The sequence below is a fragment of the Ips typographus genome, unplaced genomic scaffold, assembly GCF_016097725.1.
Source record: "Ips typographus isolate SLU unplaced genomic scaffold, UJ_Ityp_2.0 IpsContig33, whole genome shotgun sequence".
Classification (NCBI taxonomy): Eukaryota; Metazoa; Arthropoda; class Insecta; order Coleoptera; family Curculionidae; genus Ips; species Ips typographus.
Window position 1 is genome coordinate 235,159 of NW_028098572.1, and position 24,479 is coordinate 259,637.

The 24,479-nt window shown below is 39.5% G+C and overlaps 1 long non-coding RNA gene across 1 annotated transcript in view; it reads left to right on the forward strand.

Moving 5' to 3' along the window:
* LOC145739533 (uncharacterized) overlaps positions 1-24,479 on the forward strand; it is a 177,733-nt gene that overhangs the window by 55,497 nt on the left and 97,757 nt on the right. The gene's annotated exons all lie outside the window — the stretch shown is intronic.

The window sequence follows — 24,479 nt, forward strand, 5'->3', positions numbered from 1 at the left end:
AAAATTATCAATTTTATTAATAATTTTAGCTTGACAAGCTAATGTTATAATTTTAACTAAATTTTTAAAATTAATTTTTTATTCATTAGAAGTAGGTGCTAATTTACTATATTTTGGTTTAAGAGACCAGTGCTTGCTTTTAAGCTATCTAATGTTTTTTAATTTTTATATATTTTTATATATTTTTATTGAGAATTAATTCAGGAAATGAAATATTTAGATCTAATAGCTTCAATTGAAATGGGTATAAATCTATGATTTGCCCCACAGATCTCAGAACATTGCCCAAAAAATAATCCAGCTCGGTTAATAAAAAAGTTAGTTTGGTTTAGGCGGCCAGGGGTTCTATCAATTTTAATTCCTAGTGAGGGGATTGCTCATGAATGAATTACATCCGTAGATGTTGTAAGAATACGAATTTGTGAATTAAACGGTACTACTAGTCGATTATCTACGTCTAATAGGCGAAAGTTAAAATTTTTTAATTCATTTGATGGGATTATACAGGGTGGCGCAACGAAAACGAAACAGCGACGTTTTCAGCCACCCGGTATATTGTTTCGAAAAACGCTCGGACACGTCAATGTTATTTTCGAGGGGGAAACATTTTTAGACTATAAAGGGGTTCCTACCTGTCACACTCTGGTCAGGGCGGAATCCACCCCCAAAATCTTAAATGGAATGATAGGTCGAGTTACACATCATTTGATAGGTCTTTCGATTCTTTTTACAAAAATACCTGGTTTAAGGACTTTTACTTCAGCGGTTCTCAAACAACAGACTATTTTATTAATTTACACATTTTATTGGAAGAAATATTTTTTACCTCGCCGCAGCAAAAAAATGAGCATTGCAAACTTTCTTTATGGTTCCACTAACAAAACAAAACAGTATCGTTGGTATTTCAAATCCAAATAAAAATAGACGACGAGTAACAAAGCCTCTCAGTCAGATACCAGTTAAACTTTGAGTGAAGTTTAGGTATTGCTTATTGTATTTTGATTTTTAAAGAAAGTAATAAAAATGGTTTATACCCTGCAAGAAAGAATCCAAATCGTTGAGCTGTTTTTTTTAAATAACCAAAATGCTCTTCGGACAGCTGAGCTCTTCAACGAACGTGGAGAAAATAGAAATGTGCAAAGGAAGTATGTTTTAGAACTGATTGCAAAATTCAGGGAAACAGGATCAGTGGCTAATAAGAAAAGAAATGTTCAAAGGCCAGTAAGGAACGAAGTTACACAAGTTGCGGTTTTGGGACACGCTATTATGGATCCTAGGCTAAGCACCCGGCAATTAGCACTTGTGTCTGGTATTAATCGCCGAAGTGTACAAAGAATACTAAAAAGTAATCATTTTCACCCGTATAAAATAAAGCTGGTGCAGGAGCTCAATGAAGATGATTATGACAGACGCTTAGAGTTCTGTGAAACAGTAAGTGAAAGAGCATCAAATAATCCGAATTTTGTATTTAATACTTGTTTCTCGGATGAATGTTCATTTTTCTTAAATGGCACTGTAAACCGACATAACTGCCGTTATTGGTCTGACAGCAATCCACGAATTTACCGCGAAACACATACGCAATATCCACAAAAATTAAACGTTTGGTGTGGTGTCTTCGGAAACCATATCGTTGGACCATTTTTCATCGATGGCAATCTTGATGGGGACATGTACCTTAGACTATTGCAAGAAAGTATCAATCCAGAACTAACAAATATCATTGCAAATGATAATAATCTTCAATACGTCGAAGATGAGGTGATATTTCAGCAGGATGGAGCACCTCCGCATTATGCAATGGCTGTCCGCAATTATTTGAACGAGGTATACCCTGGTCGCTGGATTGGACGGAGGGGCACTATCGAATGGCCTGCACGATCACCAGATTTGTCACCTTTAGATTTCTTTCTTTGGGGTCATATTAAAAGTAAAATCTACGCTACCGAGCCAGCTTCACTAGAAGAATTACGTCAACGAATAACTTTTGAATTCCAACAGATAACTCCTGAAATGTTATCCAACGTGCGTGAACGATTTGTACAAAATCTGTATTATTGTATGGAAGTTAATGGAGGACATTTTCAGCATCTGTTGGACTAGGTTTAAGTTACGTTTGTAATTAACTTCTTTTAAATTACGATTGCTAATTGTAAATATTTTTCATTAAAATACCTAATTTTACGTCATGAAGATTCAAGATAGTGGCTGGTATCTTCTTTGGACGAGTCTTTGGATCATTTACTTTTGATAAATTACTTTATGGTAAATAACATTAATAATCATTAATAAACTAGCTTTGTTACTCGGTCGTCTATTTTTATTTGGATTTGAAATACCAACGATACTGTTTTGTTTTGTTAGTGGAACCATAAAGAAGGTTTGCAAAGTATTTTGGCTTTTATTTTGTCTTTTCCTGGTGCTGTGTTCTTAATGTGAGATATTGCCTCATCGTATTCTATGTCCGTAATTAGTTTGCAGTTGTGGTTTGATGAGGTATTGAAATAGTTAGTGTACCAATTGTCTACAAAGTTCCAGTTGTCATTGTCAAAGTTAGGGTTAGTTGATATGCTGAAGGCTTTCTGATAGTGTCTGGCAAACGCGTCGGCCCTGTCCTTGTCTGTGTGACGTTCTGTTCCGTTTTCGTCAATAGTACCCATGGTGTTAGTTCTTTTGTACTGTGCTAGTTTTTTTATTTTTTGCCAATATGACTTGCCTTTGTCTTTTTCTATTTTTTGGCACGCTTCAAGCCATTTGTTTTGTCGGTATTGTGCGATTAAAGTTTTAATGTTTCGGTTAAGATTGTTAAGTGTTCGTTTTAGTTCGTTGTTTTGCGTTTGTATGTATAGTCTGTACAGTTCTCTCTTATGTTTGATCAGTCTTAAAATAAATTTAGGTAAATTATGTTGATAGAATGAGTTTTTTATTTCCGGTGTAAACTTTTCAATTGCCAATGTTAGTTGTTGTTGTATGGTCTCTAAGGAAGTGAATTCTGAGTTTGATTGAATGTAATCATATAAGTGTTGGTTTACTTTTTCTATGTCGGTTTTATTTAAGTTTAATTTTTTAGTGTTATGTTGAGTAGGTGGCGGAAGTTGCGTATGCTGTAAGTCTATGTTAAAGGTTATAGCTAAGTGGTCTGATCCAAGTTCGTTGGTTAGGTTTATATCTTTAATGGTATTTGTAAGGTTTTTTGTATGCATTAAAATGTCCGGTGTAGAGTCCTGGTTCTCGGGCATTAAGAATGTTGGTGGTGTATGTTGTTTTGTAAAGTCCGAGTTGCCAAGAAATCCGTTCAGTTGCTTGGTTTTGTCACGGTTAAGGTTAAAGTCTCCTACGATTATAGAATATTTGTACAGGCAAGCTTTGGTTAGTATATTTTGTTCTATTTTGGACTGAGGGTGAATATATACTAAAAATACGTGTATTAGATCGTCTAAGTAGGGAATAGTGAAGTGAAGACAGTCGTTTAGTGGATGGTTCAGATGAGGAGGGTTAGCTTTGCCTAGTCTAATTTTTGGGATGAGAAGCACTGCTGCTCCTCCTCTGGCGTTATTGATAGTGTTACCATGTTTGCATATGTACTGCCAGTTTCTGTATGTCGGTGTCTGTCCCAGTTTAGTCTTAGTCTCCACAAACATGCAGCAGTTCGTATTGTTTTGTTCTAAGTAATTATAATAATAATAATAATAATAATAAACTTTATTTGCCAACAAAATGATATACAAATCACAAAGCAACGTCAAATGGTGTCTGTAACACCTTTACAAATAATCTTACTGATCTAAACTATGGCTAAATACGTGTATAACGTTACAAAACATGCAGCAGATATACCAACCAGTATACAATAATAAAAGACACCGGCAGTAATAATAGTAAAATACACTCATAATATGAAAATAGATACATAAAATAATCAATAAAATGTTACCTAGTAAAATTAAAAGAATAAAACTGCTTTTGTTTTAAAAAGTGGATGACTTTCTCTCTAAACACGGCGACGCTACCCGCGCCACGAACAGCGGGCGGCAGCATTTGGTACGCTTTTATAGCCCTGTATGATGGACTTCTCTCAAAAAAGGTTGACCTGTGTTGAGGGATGCGGGGTTCACTTGCACCTCTAGTCTCAATTGACATTCCTAGGGCGTAATGATCACGGTTCTTAGGAAACAAATGAGGGTTCTTTCTCATAAACACTACCAGGGAGAAAAAGTACAAAGATGGGGCGGTGAGTACATCAAGCCTAGCAAAGTAAGGCCTACAGCTTGTCCTGGGTTTAAGGTTAAAAATCACACGAATAATGCGTTTTTGTGCAACAAACACTGATGCGCTGCTACTGGAAGCACCCCAGAACAAGACAGTGTAGGTGATCAATGACTGGATACAAGAAAGATAGTATGTCCGGATTGATTGGATAGTGAGAACATCTCGAAGTCTGCGTAACAGAGCACAACCGCTGCACAATCTAGATACGAGTATCTGACAGTTGACCTCCCAACCAAGCTGTGAGTCCATCGTGGCCCCCAGAAACTTTATGCTCTCACTCACTGGGGTGGCCTTGCCATGAGAGGGGACATAAAGTGAATAATTTGGTTTACTTTTACTAAAGTTAATCAAACCAGTTTTTTGTAGGTTTAGTTTTAAGCAATTGTCTGAGCACCAGTTTTCCATATCTTGGATGGCCAACGAACACGCCGCAGACAAGGCATTCTCAGAGAGATCTGCCAAGACAACGGACGTATCGTCGGCATATTGGCAGACCATATTTCCATTCAACCGCTCCGCAAGCTCGTTGACATAAACCAAGAACAGTAGCGGGCCTAAAATGGATCCCTGCGGTATTCCTTGAGAAATATCTCTCGGCCGTGATATGTACGATTCACTATCCTGTGTCACGCAGACCGCTTGTCTTCTGTTCTGCAAATAAGATTCGAGCAAATTAGAACAGATGCCTCGTATACCGTAGTTTGCCAGTTTTTCTATTAAAAGGGCATGGTTGATACTGTCAAATGCCTTTGACAGATCAAAATATATTCCCGCAATTTTAATATTTTTGTCAAGGTTTTCCATTATATAAGTAACTGTATTATATATGGCCAACTCTGTTGATCTACGAGGTAGGAATCCATATTGGTGTTTTGAAAGAATACTAAAAGTATCAAAATACTTATATAGCCTATTATAAATTGCTCGTTCGAAGACTTTGGAAAGAGAGGGCAGAAGAGACACCGGTCTGTAATTTTTTATGTTTGTGGGATCACCCTTTTTATATATTGGGACCACTTTAGCATTCTTCAAGCAATCCGGAAAATGGCCCTCACAAAAAGACTCATTAATTATATCAGATAATGGTTGGGAAATGAACTGCGCTACGTACTTAAGAATCTTTACAGGAATTTCATCAAATCCGGCCGAAAACTTATTTGGCAAGTTCATCAATAGCCTGAAAATCTCTTCCTGATCTGTTGGTTCTAAAAATATTGTGGGGTATTGACGTGCATCACCCAGAGGTGAAACAAATTCTCGATCATCATCTACCTCAGTGAAGTGTATATTAAATAGGTTGGATATCTCCTCAAGATCAGTGACCACATTATTATCAAGTTCAAGAGTTAAATTGCGTTGACACTTAATTTTATTTGTAATTTGATTAAAAATATTCCATGCTGATTTCGATTTGTTATTAGAGTTTGAGATCTGATTATCAAAAAGCGCTTTCTTTGTATTAGCTAGCAAGTTTCTGTACTGTTTCCGCTCCTGTTTATATCGATAGTATACATTTGTGTCATTAGTCTGCTTGTACCAAACATATAAGTCCTTCAGATGACCCGAGAAGTCTCTAATTTCTTTACTGATCCAGCTTTTTGGTTTGTATTTATGAATATCAACCACTAAAGGGAAGGCCGTTTCAAACCAGTTAAACAGCATTTCGAAAAAACATTCATACTTTGCCTCGACACCGACAGTCGCATAGACCTCCTGCCATGAGACAGTACTGAGACGCTCAATTGAACGAACAAGCTTTGCGTCTGTAAACGATCGCCTTTTCACCTTTGGAGGCTTGGGCACGATGCTTGATGGATCGCGAATCATCATTAGTTGCCCGTAATGATCCGATATATGCGATTGGAGTACAAAACAGTTCAGAACTTCACTGCCGAAACCAGAAAAAATATTATCTATCTGGGTGGATGAGGTAGCACTCACTCGAGTTGGTTCTGAAATATGGGGTGTCAAGCCGTAAGATAACATAAGTTGCAATAAGGTGTTAACCATTTCTGAATTGACAGCAAAGTCCACATTGAAATCGCCGCACACTATCAAATGTCCGCCATCACTGACACATGACTCATGCAGTAGTTCGTCAAGCCTAGAAAGAAAGACATCCACATCACCACTGGGGGGCCTATACACACATATTAACATACATTCTTGATTACCTAAAATAAATTTACAAGTACAAAATTCAAAAGATTTTTCAATTGTTCCAAGTTGAGTGCGAGTGGAGATTGTGTTAATGTTTCGAGCAAAAATTGCAGTACCGCCGCCTCGGTGCTCAGATCGAGAAGAGTAACTTTCGAGATTGTATCCATTTAAATAAACTTTTTCAATATCTTGGTTTTTAAGCCAGTGCTCGGAAATACATAACAGGTTGGGGTTTTCTACAGATGTAAGGACTTCTAATTCTAGCATTTTATTATTAATACTTTGCGCGTTTAAATGTAATATTTTTACTGATTTAATTAATTTCTTCGATTTTAATTTACCTGCCTTATCATCGGGTTCGGCGTTTGATGAGATTAATCTAAAAAATTTTTTCCTCTTGAAAAGTTGAATCGTTCGAAAGCCACTCCAGTAGGCCAAAATTGCACGTCGTAAATTGCATCCTTAAGGTCCGGTGACACCCCTATCATAAAGCATTTTTTCTTGGATTTGCCCTCCTTTGGAACGCACAGTTTGACTGAGATACAATCAGGTTTTGAATTTGTTCGCTTTGCGATATAGTCTTTTATCGTACCCTCTGCTACATCTCCGTTCACCTTCGAAATGAAAAGCCATATTTTTCTGTTGTTAGAAGTTGACATGTTAAACATTTTACAGTTGTCGGCATCATCATTGGTTCCCACCAAAAAATTCCGTTTACGCTTTGTTATCCCTTTTTCGTGTCTCCGGCGCCGAGCTCGCTGAAATTCAAATTCAGTTTGTTCCGGGGGATCGTCGAAAACATCGGATTCATCGGCATTTGATTTTACATCGGGTACCACGCTTTGGATCTCGATTGGTTTTGAGATAGTCCTAGCGACGTTGGCACTGTTAACATTTTTGCTTGGGAGATTATCCTGGGCAATTGTTTGCTTCAGTCGGGGATAAGCGTTACTAGCAACAATGGTATTTGGCAACGTTTGATTTGCCGTTTTAACTGCACTACAATCCTTATCATTATTGCAGCCTTGAATCTGGGAGTTTTTTTGTGATGATACTGATGAATCAGTCCTTTTGTTTGCTAAACTTGGTTGATTGGTTTTCTTTATTTGTTCCTCTAAGCATGTTGCTTTTTCTTTCCATAGTTTGCAGTTTTCTTCCAAGAGTGTATTTTTTTCCTCTAATTCCTTTACGATCTTCAGTAAGTAAGACAACTCGTTGCCAATAGAGATTCTAGTCTCATCGGATTCATCGGCTGAGTGTTTGCAAACGGTCTTTTTTAACGATGCCGCTTGTACCATACATGCTGGATGGAATACCTCCAAACACTTATAGCACTTTACCGCGTTAACCACCGTTTTACCACACTGCTTGCATTGTATTTCGCTCACACTTTTCGAACGGACCAGGACTACGTCCTTACCCGGCGGCGCCATGACAATTAGTTGGCAATTACAAGCGGTTTTTTATGATTTAGTCCATTGATGTTGGCGTAAAGGAATTTTAAAGTGAATGTTCTATATTTGTTACTGTCTGTTTTAGTTGGTCGTGAGGTTCAGTGGGGGAGTTTCGGGTAGGGATCTGCAAATCGAACATTAATATATACATGTGATTTCCGAAGAAGACCACGGAAGTATCAACGTCAAAGTCATCCACAAATTGTTTTCGCATTTTTTTTAGTAACTCTTCTCTATTTGTGTTGGTTGTTTTGTTAAGTTGGTGTTTATATTTGTTTATGATGTAGTCGTGTGTTGTGATGGGTGTGTGTATTCTACTTTGTACTGTTACCGTGGCTGCTATATCAGAAGTACGCTTGTTGACGCATTTGACCCTGACGTTGGGAATTCCCTCAATAAATAATCCTTTTGCAAAATCTTATTTCCAGGTTAAGTTTCTGCAAGTGTTTCAAAAACATGTCGTCTGGAATATCCAAGTCGACTCCAGTAGCCACCACAGAGTACGAAGGTGTTATATACCGTTTGTTGCTTGTTTGCTGGATTGTTGTATGGTTTGTGTCTGCTCTTTTGAAAGAACTTATTGATTTTTGTTGTATGAGCAATTGAAGTGCTTCGGTGGCTTTATTCTCGTTCTTCTCTTCGTTTTAATGATGAAATTATGTTCCTGTTTGATGACGACGTCATGGTTGTCTCTGTTGACTTCGTCCCATTTGATGGCCAGTTGCACTCTGGTGGTGGATGGTGTTGCATATACCACATACATGTGGGTGAATGTAGGCAGTCGCTGATGAAGGGTTTTTGGGGTTGATGTTGTATGTGTTGTAGTTGGTTTTGTTTGAGGTGTAATTTTGGTTGATGTTGAAGGAAGATCCAAGGCCAGCTTTTTAGCTTCTTGAGTTGGAGATGTAGGGGTAGTTCGAGTCGGTCTTCTCCCCCTTTTTTTATTTTTAGGTTTCGCAAAAGAACCATCCTGGGAGGCGCGGTCCGATTCGGACTCTAACGAGCTCCCAGGGTCCATCCTACTTTTTGATTAGTCCTCGTATGACCATCCAATGTATAAATTTGTTTATCGATATATTAAATCAAAACTATGTACAGTTTGTCGCTTTTTGTAATCGATTTGACCAGTTGGTTAAGGTAAACTAGACCAAATTCTTTAAATAGTTTTGTATTTGTGGAACCAGGTGAGGAATTTTATTTAGAGTGTTTACGTACACTTCTGCGCTGTTTTCTACTACCATGGCATATGTCTGTCTTTCTTTTTTGGGTTTTGTTTTGTTCTGTGAATACAGTATTATTTGGGTTTTGGTATCGTAGAGAATCACCTCCAGCATTTTTCTGGTATTGAGCAGGTTAACTTTCCCCCCTATTTCAATTGCTATCCACTCGCTATGCATGACTTCCTCTCTTAACTGCAAAAATCCGTCAAAAATATCATTATCGGTTCCGTCGTGGGTTAGTTTGATTATTTTAGTTGTAGTGGTTTGTTTATTTGGGTTTCCAATTGTCCTGTATACGCATGTGGATTCAATAGCACCTAATTTATCCTTATAGTTTGTGTTCCCTGGTCACATGTCTTTTTGAAATTCCCATTTTTAAGTGATTTTTCCTTCTCGTCTTTTTTTCTATATTCCTCTGTTTTTTCTTGTTCGTCGCTAGGTTGCATATCTTCTTTCAAAAATTGTATTATTTCTTTCGTCTTTTTTGAGTTGCGTTGCTCGATTTGAAATTGCATTTTGAAGGCTGTTTCCTTTATTTCTTTTTTAGTATTATTGCATTTTATACCTACTGCCAGGTTTTTTGTTTCAGAAAAGGAGTCGAATGATGCAACGGGATCTACGGGATCTAACCTAACCTAACCTAACCTTTTTTTTTTTTATAGAGGTTGACAGAATCTGCCTTCCAGACATGTGAGCTTGGCGTAATGCGTTCTTGGTTGCTCACATAGTGTCGGGTTGGCGTCCCAATCCGGGGAGCACCGACCGACTAAACTGCTTTCCACTCTTCACCCTTCTTCCCCCCCGGAACCATCCAAGGACATTACTTCAGGAGGGGGGCGGAACAACGTTTCTTGCATAATTTTAATTATTGCTCTGCGGATTTCTCATCTTTCATTTTTTGTTTCATTACATCAGTGATAAAGCTATTAATAGCCTTCCAGTTTTCTTCTGACTTCAGCATTTGATCTCCTATGTTGTTTCGATCTAGCTCAATCCCAATTTCATTGTTCAGTTCTTCTCGCTCTCGCTGCCAGTTTTTGCACCAAAATAACGTGTGTTCTGGATTATCTACTACGGCGTGTCCGCAATACCAACACCATGGTGTTGCGCGTTTTCCGATCCTACAAATGTAGGACGCAAAGACGCCATGCCCTGTTATTATTTGGGCCATGTAATGGTTGACGTCCGCCCACTGGTTTTCAATCCACGCTCTAAGGTTGGGAATAAATATTTTTGCATGACCGTCATATTGTTGCCAAGCATTCTCCCACTTGTTAAGCAACGTCGATTTTATTTCCGTTTTTTCTTTGATTCCTTTGTGAGTTTCTAATCTCGCCTCGATCAATAGTCGGATAGGTGGTATTTTTGACATTGTGAGTAGCGCTTCCGTAGGAGCCGTTGTATATGCTCCAGAGACCATTAACGCGAGCTTTCTGTTAATGGACTCCAGCGTTGCTTCATGAGCTTTATATTTCAGCGCGCACGCCCAGATCGGACCTCCGTATAGGATTGCGGAGTGTACTGCAGAGATTAACACTCTTTTTTTACCGGCGCGTGGACCATTTACGTTAGATGTTAGCCGCCTTAGGTATCGTATAATTTTTTGGGATTTTATTTTCATTTGTTTGATGTGTTCATGAAACTTCCAGTTATTGCTGACGTGTATTCCCATGTATTTGATGGACTTTGACAGAGGTATGACGGTGTCTGCGAGGGTAATTCTCATTTCTTTGCAGCGCTGCCAGCCTCGCAGAATAATGGCCTCCGTTTTTTGCTTTGCCAATGTTAACTCCATTTTCTCGAGCTTATTGCTAACACTCGTCATGGCGTATCTTATATTTTCTTCGGCAATTGTCGGATTGCGTCCTGTGATCACTATGGCAAGATCATCGGCGTATGCCACCAACCTGATATGCTCTTCCTCCACACAAGTTAGCACCTGGTTATAAAAGACATTCCAGAGAGTAGGTCCTAGGACCGAACCCTCTGGCACTCCGCATGTCATTTCAAAAAATTCTCCATTGGGTAGAAGGATTTTACGGTTATTCAGGTAGTGTTTAACCATATTGATTAGGTAGTCGCTAATTCTTGCAGCCTCCAGTGATTTGATGATTTGATTCCACGGGGCAGAGTTAAATGCGTTTTTTATATCTAAAGTAACCATCACGCAGCAGTGCTGGTTTTTAAATGCAAGCTTGGTAATGCGCTCGACGACTGACTCGATGTTTTTCAGTGCGTCCAGTGTGCTGAATCCCTTCCTAAAGCCAAACTGGCTGGCATGGATACCTTCGTTTGCTTGAAGTTCATCCTGAAGTCTGGAGGTTACAATCTTTTCCAGAACTTTACCGAGCGTATCCATTATACAAATTGGTCTGTATGTTTTACTGTCCGTAGGGTTTTTTGCTGGTTTTTCTATTAGGGCTACTCTTGTTATCTTCCATATCTCAGGAAACGTTGAGTTGCGCAGGTGTTTTTGCATCACTGTGGTTATAGCTGGTAAGTATTTCTTTTTAACGGCTTTCAGAATGTCTGCTGTTATGCAGTCCGGACCTGGCGCTTTTTTGTTTTTAAGCTCCGATATAATTTTGTCAACCTCCGCCTTTTTTACGGATTGGCCGTCCTTTGTCTCTTTGAGGGTGGCGTAATTCCATGTTTGTTTATGTACAGTAGGAAAAAGGTTCTGTACCTGTTCTAGAACTTGGTTGTCGGTTAGTGGTGATCCGTTTTTTCGTCCTATTTTTTTGCTACTATTTGGTAGGCACGACCTCAGACGTCCTGGTCTAGGTCCTCACATAGCGCTTTCCAGCATCTTTCTTTCTCCCTGCTGATCAGGATTCTGAGTTCTTTCCTGGATTGTTTTAGTTGAGCTTTTAGATGTGCTGTTTTTTGGTCAGCTCTGGTCAATTTTCTTCTCTTTTGGTGGCATTCACATCGCTTGTCGGTTATCTCTTGAGTCCACCAGTAAACTGGTCTGAGTTTTTGGTGTTTACTTCTCTTCTTTAAGGACTTGTCGCAACAGCTAACTATGCTCTCCACTAGAGAGCAAGCTTCTAACGGTATTTTAAGATCACAGTTTTTTACCAAGTAGAGGTTTATTTTGTTTTTGCCGGTTTCAGTGAAGATCCAGCCCGTGCGTTTTTGGGGTGGTGGTATATTAAGCTTAGGTTCGTTATTTACAGTAAAAATTATGTACAGGGTGATTGATTGAATTTTGACCACCCCCTTAACTTCCATAATTTTGATTTTAGCAAAAAACGTTAAATACAAAACTAGTAGATATTTAGGTCTACTTTATTCTTAGCTAAACAGTTATTATACAGGGTGTCCCAAATTTGAGTAACGAACCAAACTAATGTTTTTTTAAATACGATGACCAACTTTTTATCCGATATTTGAATTCTACGTCAAATTCTAGGCCTAATTGATGTAAAATGTCTGTATCGATATTCAACTGTTTCCGCAGCAGCGTCGTTGATTGGTTGAATTTTGACCACCCTCTTAACTTCTTTAATTTTGATTTTAGCAAAAAACGTTAAATACAAAACTAATAGATATTTAGGTCTACTTTACTCTTAGATAAAGAGTTATTATACAGGGTGTCCCAAATTTAAGTAGCAAACCAAACATGTTTTTTTTAATACAATGACCAACTTTTTAATCTATATTTTAATTCTACGTCAAATTCTAGGCCTAATTGATGTAAAATGTGTGTATCGATATTCAAATGTTTTCGCAGCAGAGTCCTTGATTGATTAAATTTTAACCACCCCCTTAACTTCCGTATTTTTGATTTTAGTAAAAAAACTATTTGTAGCAACAGTTAGCGATATTTGGGTCTACTTTTACTTTTATATAAACAGTTATTATACAGACTGCCCCAAATTTGAGTAACTAAATTAAACTTTAATCACATAGTCGAGGAAACATTGTTAAAGTAACAGATGCTGCGGAAACAGTTGAATATCGATACAGACATTTTACATCCATTAGGCCTAGAATTTGACGTAGAATTCAAATATCGGATAAAAAGTTGGTCATCGTATTTAAAAAAACATAAGTTTGGCTTATTACTCAAAATCGGGACACCCCGTATAATAACTGTTTATCTAAAAATAAAGTAGACCTAAATATCTACTGGTTTTGTATTTAACGTTTTTTGCTAAAATCAAAATTAAGAAAGTTAAGGGGGTGGTCAAAATTCAATCAATCACCCTGTACATATGTTCACTACCGCTATCCAGCGAGTCTAGGATTTTCCAGTTTTTAATGGACGATTCAAGCTTCTCCGACACCAGCGTAAGATCGATGAGACTAGCACCGTTATAGTTTCTAAAGGTTACCTTTCCTTCATTAAGGCAAAATAACTTGTTACTGAGAATAACTTCCTCCAAAAGATCTCCCCTTCCGTCGGTCACTGTGGATCCACACAATGCACTTTTTGCATTTAGGTCTCCGCAAATTATTATTTGTGCACCCGCAGATTTGACTATGGTTTCCAAATCGCTGAGATAGGCTTCAAATGAGTGAATATCCCTATTCGGCGAGAAATAACAAGACAAATAGAGGATTCCATCGAGTTCAGCCCCGACGATACCTTCTCCAGTGAGTATCTTTGACAACTTTTGATGTCTAGGAAACCAGAGGAAACAATCTCCTCTGTTATCTACTAGGGCGGATGTCGGAAGACCCTGTCCCGGCTCCTGGCCTGCAACAATATCTATTTTTTTTTTCGTAGACGATCCGATGTAAGAGGTCATGTGAAAGCCGTTTTTGTCTAAATTTATTTGAAGAACACTCCGTTTTTTTCTGCATTGTACGTTACGTTGCTGGTTTAGGCGCAAAAGGTTTTGCATTATGATCTGCTACCTGACACCCTTTTTCTTTCCCTTCTCCATTGTTCCACCGCTTTTCTGTATGCCGGGCAGTTCATAGTTTGTGCCCTGTGCGATTTATCTTCGGTGCACATGTAACAAACTGGTTTATTGTTACAGTCCTTTTTATGACCTTCTTCTGAGCAATTTAAGCACCGGTTGTCCATTCTAATCTTGTTATTACATTTGTCCGCAGGGTGTCCAAAGAAATTACACTTATAGCATCTGGTAGGTAGGAGAGTCCGTGTCTTCAGAATCCGTTTTTCTTTCTGAGTTTTCTTTCCATGATCAGTTTCTCGGCGGCTTCTTTTGGTAGCTTGGCAAAAGCGTGTTTCCATTTCTGGTTTTTGTTTCCATTTGGCATCTCAACTTTAATGTCCTCTTCCTGTACCTTGTACTTTTGAGCGATTGCCTCCCTGATTTCAGTTTTATCGGTGAATTCGTCCAGATCCTTAATGTGAACCGTTTTCATATCTTTAACGAAATCTGCTATTCCTCTGTCCGCCGTGTTCTTTCTCACTTCGTCTGCAAACTTATTCTGTTCTTCCTTGCCGCCCTGTATTGTCAGTTGTATATTTCCCTCCACTGTTTTTTTCATACTTCTAATTTTGACTCCTAGTTCTTCTATGTTAATATTCTTTTGTAGCTGTTTGACCACTTCGGAGTAGCTTTCTTCTTGTAGTTTTACTATAAGAGTTTCGGTGCTTTTTTTTCCCGGTAAGCTCTGCCACTCTTCGTCTTATTTGTTGTTTTTTGTAATAGCATCTATTTGGTTGACATTGCTCTTGGATTTTCGCCTGTTGCTTGCAGGAATGCCAAAGAATTTTATACTTTGGTTATCCTGGTAAAATACATGCTCACATATCTTCCGTACTTTCTTGGACATGTTAATAGATGTAGAGGCCACAGATATGGTGGTGGTTTCTCTGCCATCTCTTACTGCCATGTTTTTAACCTTCGCCATTGCGTCATGTATAATCGTCGTCTCTGCTATACTCCCTTCTTCAGAGTCAATGCCAACCAGAGAGATTCGTTTATTCGCGCACGTTTCCTGAGTTGTTCCATCATCTGTTTCTAGCGTTGAGTTAAGGCTGAGTGTATACAGGGTGTCCCGCGAGGTAAGGGACAAAATTTTACTACGAGTTCTTTAGGTAAATTCGAGTCGAAAATGTCCTATAAACATGGGCCCGCAAAAGCTTTCTTACTAAGATATGATTTTTTTAAATTTAATAGTGTTATTGTGCCAAAAACTACACTAATGCCAAAAAATAATTTTATTTAACAAAAAAAAATTAATACTACTGTGAAAATAACTGTTTACAATAATTGCTCAAAGTGTCCACCTTCACATTGTAAGCATAGTCTAGCTCTTTTAATGATGTGGCTGATAGCTTTCCCAATAACACGGTTGTTATTACTTAGGTCGTTAGCGATATTATTAATTTTTCAGCCCTGGTATGTGATTTCTCTGCATACACTAAACTCTTCATATGTCCCCACAAGTAATAGTCCAAAGGATTTAAATCCGGTGAGCGGGAAGGCCAAGAAACTGCGCCCCTGCGTCCAATCCAACGTCCAGGAAAAGTGTTATTTAAATATTCAGTCACGTTTCTACTACTGTGGGGCGGAGCACCGTCATGCTGTAACCACATTTGTTGTCTTCTTTGTATCGCGATATCCTCTAACAACACAGGTAGTTCTTCTCGTAAGAACTGAAGGTAAATTGCAGATGTCAAACGACCGTCAAACACATAAGGGCCGACTAACTGATCTCATAACAAACCACACCAAACATTAACCGAAAAACGGTGTTGGAAATTCCGTTCGATTGTTGCATGAGGATTTACAAGCTGCCAAGAATGGGAATTCCTTAAATTATTGACACCGTCTCGGGTGAATGTAGCCTCATCGGTGAACAAAATGTCATTAACCAAATTGCGATGTGTAATTAGCCAATTGCAGAACTGCATACGAAGGCCCAGATCAGTGAACTGCAGAGCTTGGACTGGTTGCAGATAAAATGGGTACAAACCAAAGTTATGCATTGTTCTCCATACAGTCATTCGACGTGATATTCTGCGAACGTGACGCGATGGTGACCGTTCTACACTATCCAGTATTAGATCTTGGGCAGCTGCTGATGGACGTCTGAGAGAAGCATTTGGAAATGATCCTGTTACTCTCAGTTGATTAAAAACTCTCCCAAATACTCGTCTATCAGGTATTCTTCGATTTGGAAACCGACGGCGGTATTCAACCACTGCTGCTCTACCACTTCCGTTACAATATCCGTATACTAGCAGCATGTCTGCACATTCTTCATGTGTGAAAACAAACATGACAATAATTTGTGTTTGCACAGATTAGTGTGTCAAACTGTCGCAACTACTGTAACAGAATAACAAACAAAAGAAGTATCCATTGCACTCGGCCTACTTGATGTTGATAGAATGTCATACTAGGGATAATTATTATAGCATTGTAGTTTTCGGCACAATAACACTATTAATTTAAAAAAAATCATATCTTGGTAAAGAAGGATTTGCGGACCCATGTTCATAGGACATTTTCGACTCGAAATTACCTAAAGAACTCGTAGTAAAATTTTGTCCCTTACCTCGCGGGACACCCTGTATATCTTGTTTTTATGTCCCTCGTTTATTACCTTTCCTAATTGGGGGTGCCTAACTAGAAGGTCGTTTTAGTAGACGACTTTTTTCTTTTTTGACGTTTATTAGGATAACGGTGTCTGTCTGTTGGTCTAAAATACTTCCTTGTTCCTTGGTCGTGCTGTTATAGTACTCATCAGGCCAGTCCTGGTTTATCAATTTGTGTAACTCTCCTATACTGATGTTTCCACCAAAGTTATGTTTATCGTACCAGTTTTTGTCGTGTCATCTCTTCTTCCGTTTGTGTGCCTATCGTTCTTGTGCGTTTTACTTCTTTAGTACATTCCGTCTGTGTTTGTTTTTCGCGTTCTTGAGTACTTATGTATTCGTTTCTGCGAGAGGCTAGCCATGCCGAAACTTCTGCGTCGTTAAAGGTTTTAATGATCCTTTTAAAACGTGATGAGAGCTCTTTAATATCTCTTTTTGTATTATTTTCAATTCTTAACCTAACCTAACCTATCCTAACCTAACCTAACCTAACCTAACCTAACCTAACCTAACCTTTTTTTTTTTTTTTCTTTATAGAGAATTAGAGAATGCTTATCTATGCAGACCTAGGGCATTGATGTTCGGATGTTCTAGCGCCCTAGGTACTGTTGGACTCCGGCTACTAGGCCGACCAACTAAACTCCTTCCCTCTCTTCACCCTTGTTCCCTCCTGGGACCGTCGTGAGACATTGCATCAGTGGGGGGTGGAATGTCTGTGTTTTGTTTGTAGTTTCTGGTAGTTGCTTATCGTTTGTTGTAATTTCTTGTAGTTCTTAAGTGTCTATGTGTTTTTTGCATTGTTGTGGTTGTCCTATCTTTTCAGTACGTTTTTTTTGGAAAACTGTAAATGCCGCCATTTTGTTTTTATTAGAGAAGTTGGTTAATTACTGACGCTCTATAGTTTTTTCGTGCCTTGGCTAGCGCTTTCTTGAATTCAGCGCATTTTCCTGACCCTGCCGCGTGGCCTGCTTCGTTACAGCATAAACAGAATTCTGCGTTTTTGCAATCTTTGGCGGTGTGGTCCGTTTTTTCCACATTTGAAGCAATTTTTTGAGTGGTTTTTTCCTGAGCATCTTCCTGTTTCGTGGTCGTAACTCCAGCATTTGTTACATCTGTCTAAAATTATTTGTCTCTCCAGGGAACATCTTACAAGTCCAATTCTCATCCAATTTTGAGCCAGTAGTTTGTCTGCAATTTTCTCTTCAGCTGTGAAGGTTGCGGCTTGGGTACCATTGGCATTTGGTCTTAATACGCTCAGCTTGTAGCTGCCTTCGCTTAGTCTTCCTGTTTCGTGTTCGATTGCTTCAATAACGTCCTCGCTGTTTGTGACAATGTCCATTCCCCTGATGTGTATTGACACCTTGTTTGCGTTTCTGGTACTTATTCTAACTTTTGTGTCGTCGTTTATTATTTTACTTATGTGTTTCTTTAGAGAGGTCATGGCTTCGTTGTCGTTATTAATTGTGGTTATGATTAGTTTCCCATCCTTGGCGGTTTTTACGGACTTTATTATGTCTGCTTCATCTGTGTTTTTAACTGCGGTTTTCATTTCGTTTACAATTTTTCTATGATCATCTTTGTTTTTGTCTACGATTAATGCGTAGCTTATTGGTAGGTTGTTAGGTTTTGGTTTGTTTATATTCTTTTTTGAGTCAGTTATTTTTTCCATGTATTTGTTTGTTGTGAAAATGTTGATTTTTGTGTCGCAGTTGTAAAAGATTGCTTCGAGCATCATCCTGAAGAGGTGAATGTTGTATTCTTCTATGTGGTGAACTGCAATCCGTTTTTCAATCGCAGTTTCTACTCTTAATTTTTTGAGGTTGGTCCAAAGGTCTTCTTTAGTGTTGGCTGTTATTTTAACTATTTTTTGGTTGGATGTTGGTATTTCTGCGTTTGATTTAATGCTAATTGAGTGTTCTATTACTTCAAAAGGGCCCTGGCACTCTTTTAGTTCTGGGTATCTTGCTTTGAACTGTTTTTGTATGCTTGTTTCCATGTCAGGGTCTTCCGGATTTATGATGACAACTTTAACAGTGGCTGATTCTGTTTCTAGTGGGTTTCCCGTTGTTATTTCAGTATTCTTGTATAATGTTTGTGTCCAGGTTTTGGTTTCTATTTGTTCAAAGTCTTGAATATTTTTGCATTCTGGTAATGTATGCACATTTTGTTCTAGCTTGTGTAGGCATTTTTCACAAGAGTTTGTTTCAATTGTTTGTATATCTACGTCGTGGGTGAGCTTTTCCTCGTCTTCATATTCGTTATTTCTAATCCAGTTCTTTATGCTCTCTCGGTTGAAGTTTTCCGCTACTCTTTTCAGTCCTGGCTGGTTCCTATTTCTTTTATTTCTTTTTTTGTATTATTATTTTCTGAGATTACTTTGTCTAAGTCCTTTACGTATTTTACTAGACTGTCTATAGTTTCCTTGATTTCCAACACTACGGAGTTTTGTTTTCTTTTGGCTGCTCTTGTTTCACTTCATTGTCCGCTTATTGATGTGTCTGCTAGTTTTCTTTTCCTGTCTCCATCTGTATACGTACGTAGATCGTCCTGTGTGAGGTCGAAAACGGCGTTGTTTTTGTTTAGTGCCAGATTGTCTGGTAGTGAGCTTTTGCGCTTATGAGGCGGTATTATTTTTGACGTGTTTGCAAAAAAGTTCATCTTTTTTGTAGTTTGTAATGATGATAAAGGGGATGTTGTTGTGCTCGGTGTTTTTTTTTTGGGCATTGGTCTCCACGGAGGCAGCTCCTCAGAGTCAGACGTCAAAGAGCGATTTGCGCCAGACGTTTGTTGGCTTTTCCCAGAATCCATACTGTTCTTCTCTGCCCGAATGGATTACCAATTTATGTCCGTGCAGTTTGTCCCTGCCCAGGTTATTGACGCTAACGCACCGCCAGTAGGTCACCGGGCAACCAGGTACCAGACGCAGCGTCAGCAAAAAAATCACCAAACTTGGTTCGGCAAATGCTGGCTGATCAGAGATTTTTGCACCCCAACAGGGAAGAAGTAAAAGGCCTGAGTTGCCTCGGATCTTTTTTCAGTCTCTCTCGCGGTCTAATTGTCTAATTGTCTATATTATGTATTGTTTTTGCTATTTTTCACTAGTTTCCCGCATTACACAGCGTATTTTCGCGGAGCACCACTTAAACACGTCCAGTTCGCACGCCGTGCCTGACGGAACTCGACCCTAATCTAACCTAACCTAACCTTTTTTTTTTTTTTTATAGCGAAGAAAAACCTGCTTATCAGGCACCGAGGGGATCGTTGTTACTGATCCCCATCGCCCGGTAGTGTGGGGGTGGCGTTGTTTTGCCGACCCACTAAAAAACTTCGTTGGTGGGGGCGAAGCCCTCTGCCACCCTTCCTGGAACCGCCTTACGGCATTACTTCAGGAAAAATTGCTTTTTCCGATTGTCTAGCTTTCTTCTGCGTACTGTTTGAATGTATTTTCTTCATCGAATATTTTGGTCTTCATAATTTGGGCGCATAGGTTTTTAATAGCTTCGAAGGATGGTTGGTTTTTAGTTAGGACGCTGGCGATGTTACCTGCGCTTATGGTTATGTCACACTTGATGTTTGTCTCTAGGCGGAGTTTTTCCCATCTAGGACATTCGAATAGGGTGTGGGTGGAGCTGTCGGGTTTGTCGCAATACCAGCAGTTTTCAGATGTTCTTTTTCCGATTCTTTTCAGATAGTTAGAAAAGACACCGTGTCCTGTCAGTATTTGTATGAAGTAGTGATCTGTGTTCGTCCATTTCGTATTAGTCCATTTGGCTACGTCCGTAATATACGTTTTTGTTGTCCCTTCGTACTTGTCCCAGATTTCTTGCCAAGATTTTTCTTCGTTTGTTGCGGCGTTTTTTTTGAAGGCTTTGCCGTTATGGAATACCTGCGTTTTCTCATCGATTTGGACTTTCACTGGTGGAAAGCTATTAGTAATATGGCTTCAGTCGGAGACGTTCTGTAGGCCCTCGTGATGCTGAGAGCCATTTGGCGAAAGCTTCTGTCCAACATATTTTGGTAATGGTTGTACTTTACTATACTGCCCCAGATGGGGGCGCCGTACATCAGGACAGAGACGGCTGCAGACATGATGACGCGTCGTGTGGTGAATGTCGGTCCGTTATTGTGTGTGGTCAGTCGGGTTAGTTGATTGAGAATGGCTTTCGTTTTAGTTACTGTATTCTGTATGTGGGTGTTAAATTTTAAGTCCTTTCCTATGTATATACCCATGTATTTGAGGGCGTTTTTGGAGTGTATGACTGTGTCATTTATGTTGATTGTTATGTTGCTTATTTTTCGTCTACCATTTAGCAGTATGAGTTCTGTTTTGCTAACGGCGATTTCGATGTTTAAGTTATGTAGCACTCTCTTCGTCTCATTTACAGCAAGTTCGGTTCTGATTTCGAGCATTTCTTTAGTCTTTGCAACGGTTATTATTGCAAGATCATCCGCGTATGCCACCAATGTTGTTTTTTTCCAGGTTTACTTCTTCAAGGACTTTGTTGTAGACGAGGTTCCATAAAAGGGGGCCGATTATGGAACCCTGTGGAACTCCGCAGCTCATTGGCATGATCCTGCCACTGGGAAGTATGATCGTACGGTTTTCCAGATATTCTTGTATTATCTTGAGTAAGTACGGACTGGTTTTTGCTTTCTGTACAGCATCGACGATTTTGTTCCATGGTGCCGAGTTGAAAGCGTTCTTTATATCTATGGTGACCATTGATGCATAACTTCTGTGCCCGTATGATGTTTGGTTGATTCTGTCTGAAATGTCTAACATTTTGTAGGGCATTTAGGGTGCTTCTTATTTTCCTGAAGCCGAATTGGTGGTTGTGAATAATACTTCTGGCGTTGAGTTCTTCTTCTAGTCGGTTTTTTACTACTTCTTCTAGAATTTTCCCATGACATTAATCAGGCAGATCGGTCTGTAAGTAATTGCATCGTTTAAGTGTTTTTGGGGTTTTTCGATAAGCAGAAGCTTTGCCGTTTTCCAATCGTCTGGGAAAGTGCCCGATTTGACGTAGTTGTTTACGACGTTTACCACATTGTCTAGAAAGATGGTGTTTTCGGCTAGTTTTTTGATGATTTCGCAGGTGATATTGTCTATGCCCGGGGCTTTCTAATTTTTTAGCTTACTGAGAACAGTTTTTACTTCGTCTGTTGTTGCGTCAGGGATTTTTTCTTCTTCTATGGCGGGTTTCGTCCAGTCGGTATTAGGGTGTACAGGAAACAGTTTCTGGAATTCGTCGAGTTGTTTTTGATCGTCCATGTGAATCCTGGGTTTGTTACTTAGTTTAGAGCGCACAATTTTGTAACCGTTTCCCCAAGGATCTTGGTCGAGGTCGTTGCATAAGGTTTCCCATTTTGCAACTTTTTCTTTTTTAATCATTTTTTTTAGTTGCTGCTTTGCGGATTTGTAGTCTTGTAGTGCCCTGTCAGCGGCGGTTCCGTCAGTGTCAGTGCGATGTAGTCGTGTAGTTATTCTACGAAGTGAGTTGCATTCGACCGATTTCTTCGGTCCACCAGTATGCTGGCTTATGGTTGAAGAGATACGGTTTTCTTATTTTAAAGTTTGTGTTGCATATATGGGTGATGTATTCGGTTAGTTCTTTAGCATTGTTAGTTGTGCGTGGTATGTTATGTTCAAAAAAGTGTTAGTAGTAGTTTTTTAAGTCCTGTTTCGTTTATTTTCCATCCTTTATGATGAGTCTTGTAGTTTGTCTCTTGTTCTGGAGTGGTGAGCTGGATTTGGAAAGTAATGTAAAAATGGCCGCTTGTGCTATCGACTTGATCTAGGACCTGCCAATTTAAAATATGCTTGCAGAATCTGGATGTAGTTGCTGTAAAGTCGATTAATGAGCATCCGTTTGCGTTTGAGAAACTAGGCGTGTTGCCAGTATTAACTGGAACAAGCCCATTCGCAATTAGAAGTTCTTCCAGAAGAATGCCCCGTTGGTTTTGGTTTGGTGAGCCAAAGAATCCTGATTTAGGGTTCAAGTCGCCTCCAAGTATGATGGTTTTGTTTGTGCATTTTATGTAGTTGTCCAGAGATGTCAGAAAGGTTTCGAAGGCTTTGAGGTCCTTGTTAGGGGAGAAGTAGCAAGTTAGAGCGATAAAGTTTTCAAATTCGGCAGCCAAGAATCCGTGTCCTCTATGTGTGTTAATAACGTTTAGTGACTTAGATATCCACATAAAACAGTCATTGTTGAGGTCGTACAGTAGGTTTTCTTTTTGTTTGTGTGTTGGTTCTTGCCCTAGTACGATGTCGATGTCATTTTCGTAGTTAAACTGTCTGAGTAGATCGTATGCTGTGTATTTTCTGTCTATGTTTATTTGGAGTATATGAATTGGTCTTTCACTTGTTGTTTTTCTCTGTACGTGCGCGTGCGTCATTTTTGTGTCTAAATCATTGTTCGTTTTTGCCTCTGAGTTAAAAGAGCTTTTCTGTACAATGGGCATGAAAAGCTGAGTGTTTTATGAATTTCATTTTCACAGTTCAGGCATTTGGGGCTTGCTTTGCAGTCTTTAGCAACGTGGTCTTTGGAGGTGCAGTTTAGGAACCTAACCTAACCTAACCTTTTTTTTTATAGAGGTTGACAGGATCTGCCTTCCAGACATGTGAGCTTGGCGTAATTCAATCTTGGATGCTCACATAGTGTCGGGTTGGCGTCCCAATCCAGGGAGCACCCACCGACTAAACTGCTTTCCTCTTTCCCTGGGTCTTTTGTTAGCAAACTGCACCTCGGTACCATCTGGGAAGATATTCGTCAAGGGTAGTTTACTGGCGTCTTATCTACTCTAGTCTAGAGCGAATTCCATTGCCTTTCTTCCTTTTCTTTGTCTATCATTATTGTCCTGAACATGGCCTGAATGTGCGCCCATTTTTCCTCACTGCTAGTCATAGTGTCTATCAAGTTGTCGGTTGATAGTACCACTCCGCAGGCAGTGTTAGTCGTGGCTCTTGTCACTTCCCACCGCGGGCAGTAGAAGACTGTGTGTTCAGCGTCGTCTGTGGCGTTGCAGTAAATACATTTCTCGTCGATTTTACCGAGTCTGCTTGTGTAAGTCCGGAAAGATCCATGTTCACTCAGAATCTGAGTAATAGTCCGTCCGTCTGTGCCTACAGTCTTTCCATGTTTGTATGTTTTTTATTAGGTTTCTAGTCCATGCCGCTTTGCTTGTTTCAGCCCACCTTGCAGACCATTTGCTTATGATGATATGGTCTTCGTCATTTTTTGTTAAATTCCGCCCCTGACTCTTCTCCTTGTGCTTTGTTGTTCGAAGCTCCAGAATCAAATCAATTGGCGGAATGCCCGTTATAACTTGCAATGCTTCCGTTGACACGGTGCGGTATGCCGTTGCGACTCTGATGAGTGCTTTTCTCTGTGCGCTTTCCAGGATCGACTTGTACTTGTTTACGGAGACTATGCTGCCCCACAGTTCCGCCGCGTATGTGATCACAGACTGGGCCACGCCATACAGCAGTAGGCGTTTTTTGGTCTCCGGTCCACCTATATTTGGCATGAGTCTTGCAACTGCGCAGATTTTCTCCTCCGCTTTTTTGGCTGTAAGACTGGCATGACAGCCGAACTTCATATTGGCTCCTATGTGGCATCCCAGGTATTTCACATGATCTTTAGGCCTGATTGTGATACCGCCAATGCTGGCCGATATGTTTGACCTGTCTCTTTTTCCGTTTAGCACCAGAAGTTCTGTTTTGTGTACGGCAAGCTCCAGGTGGTTGCTCGCCATCCATGCGAGTACCATTTGAGTTGTTGTGTCAATCTTGTGTCCCAATTCGTATGTGTCTTCAGCATTGATGATCGTTGCTAAGTCGTCTGCATA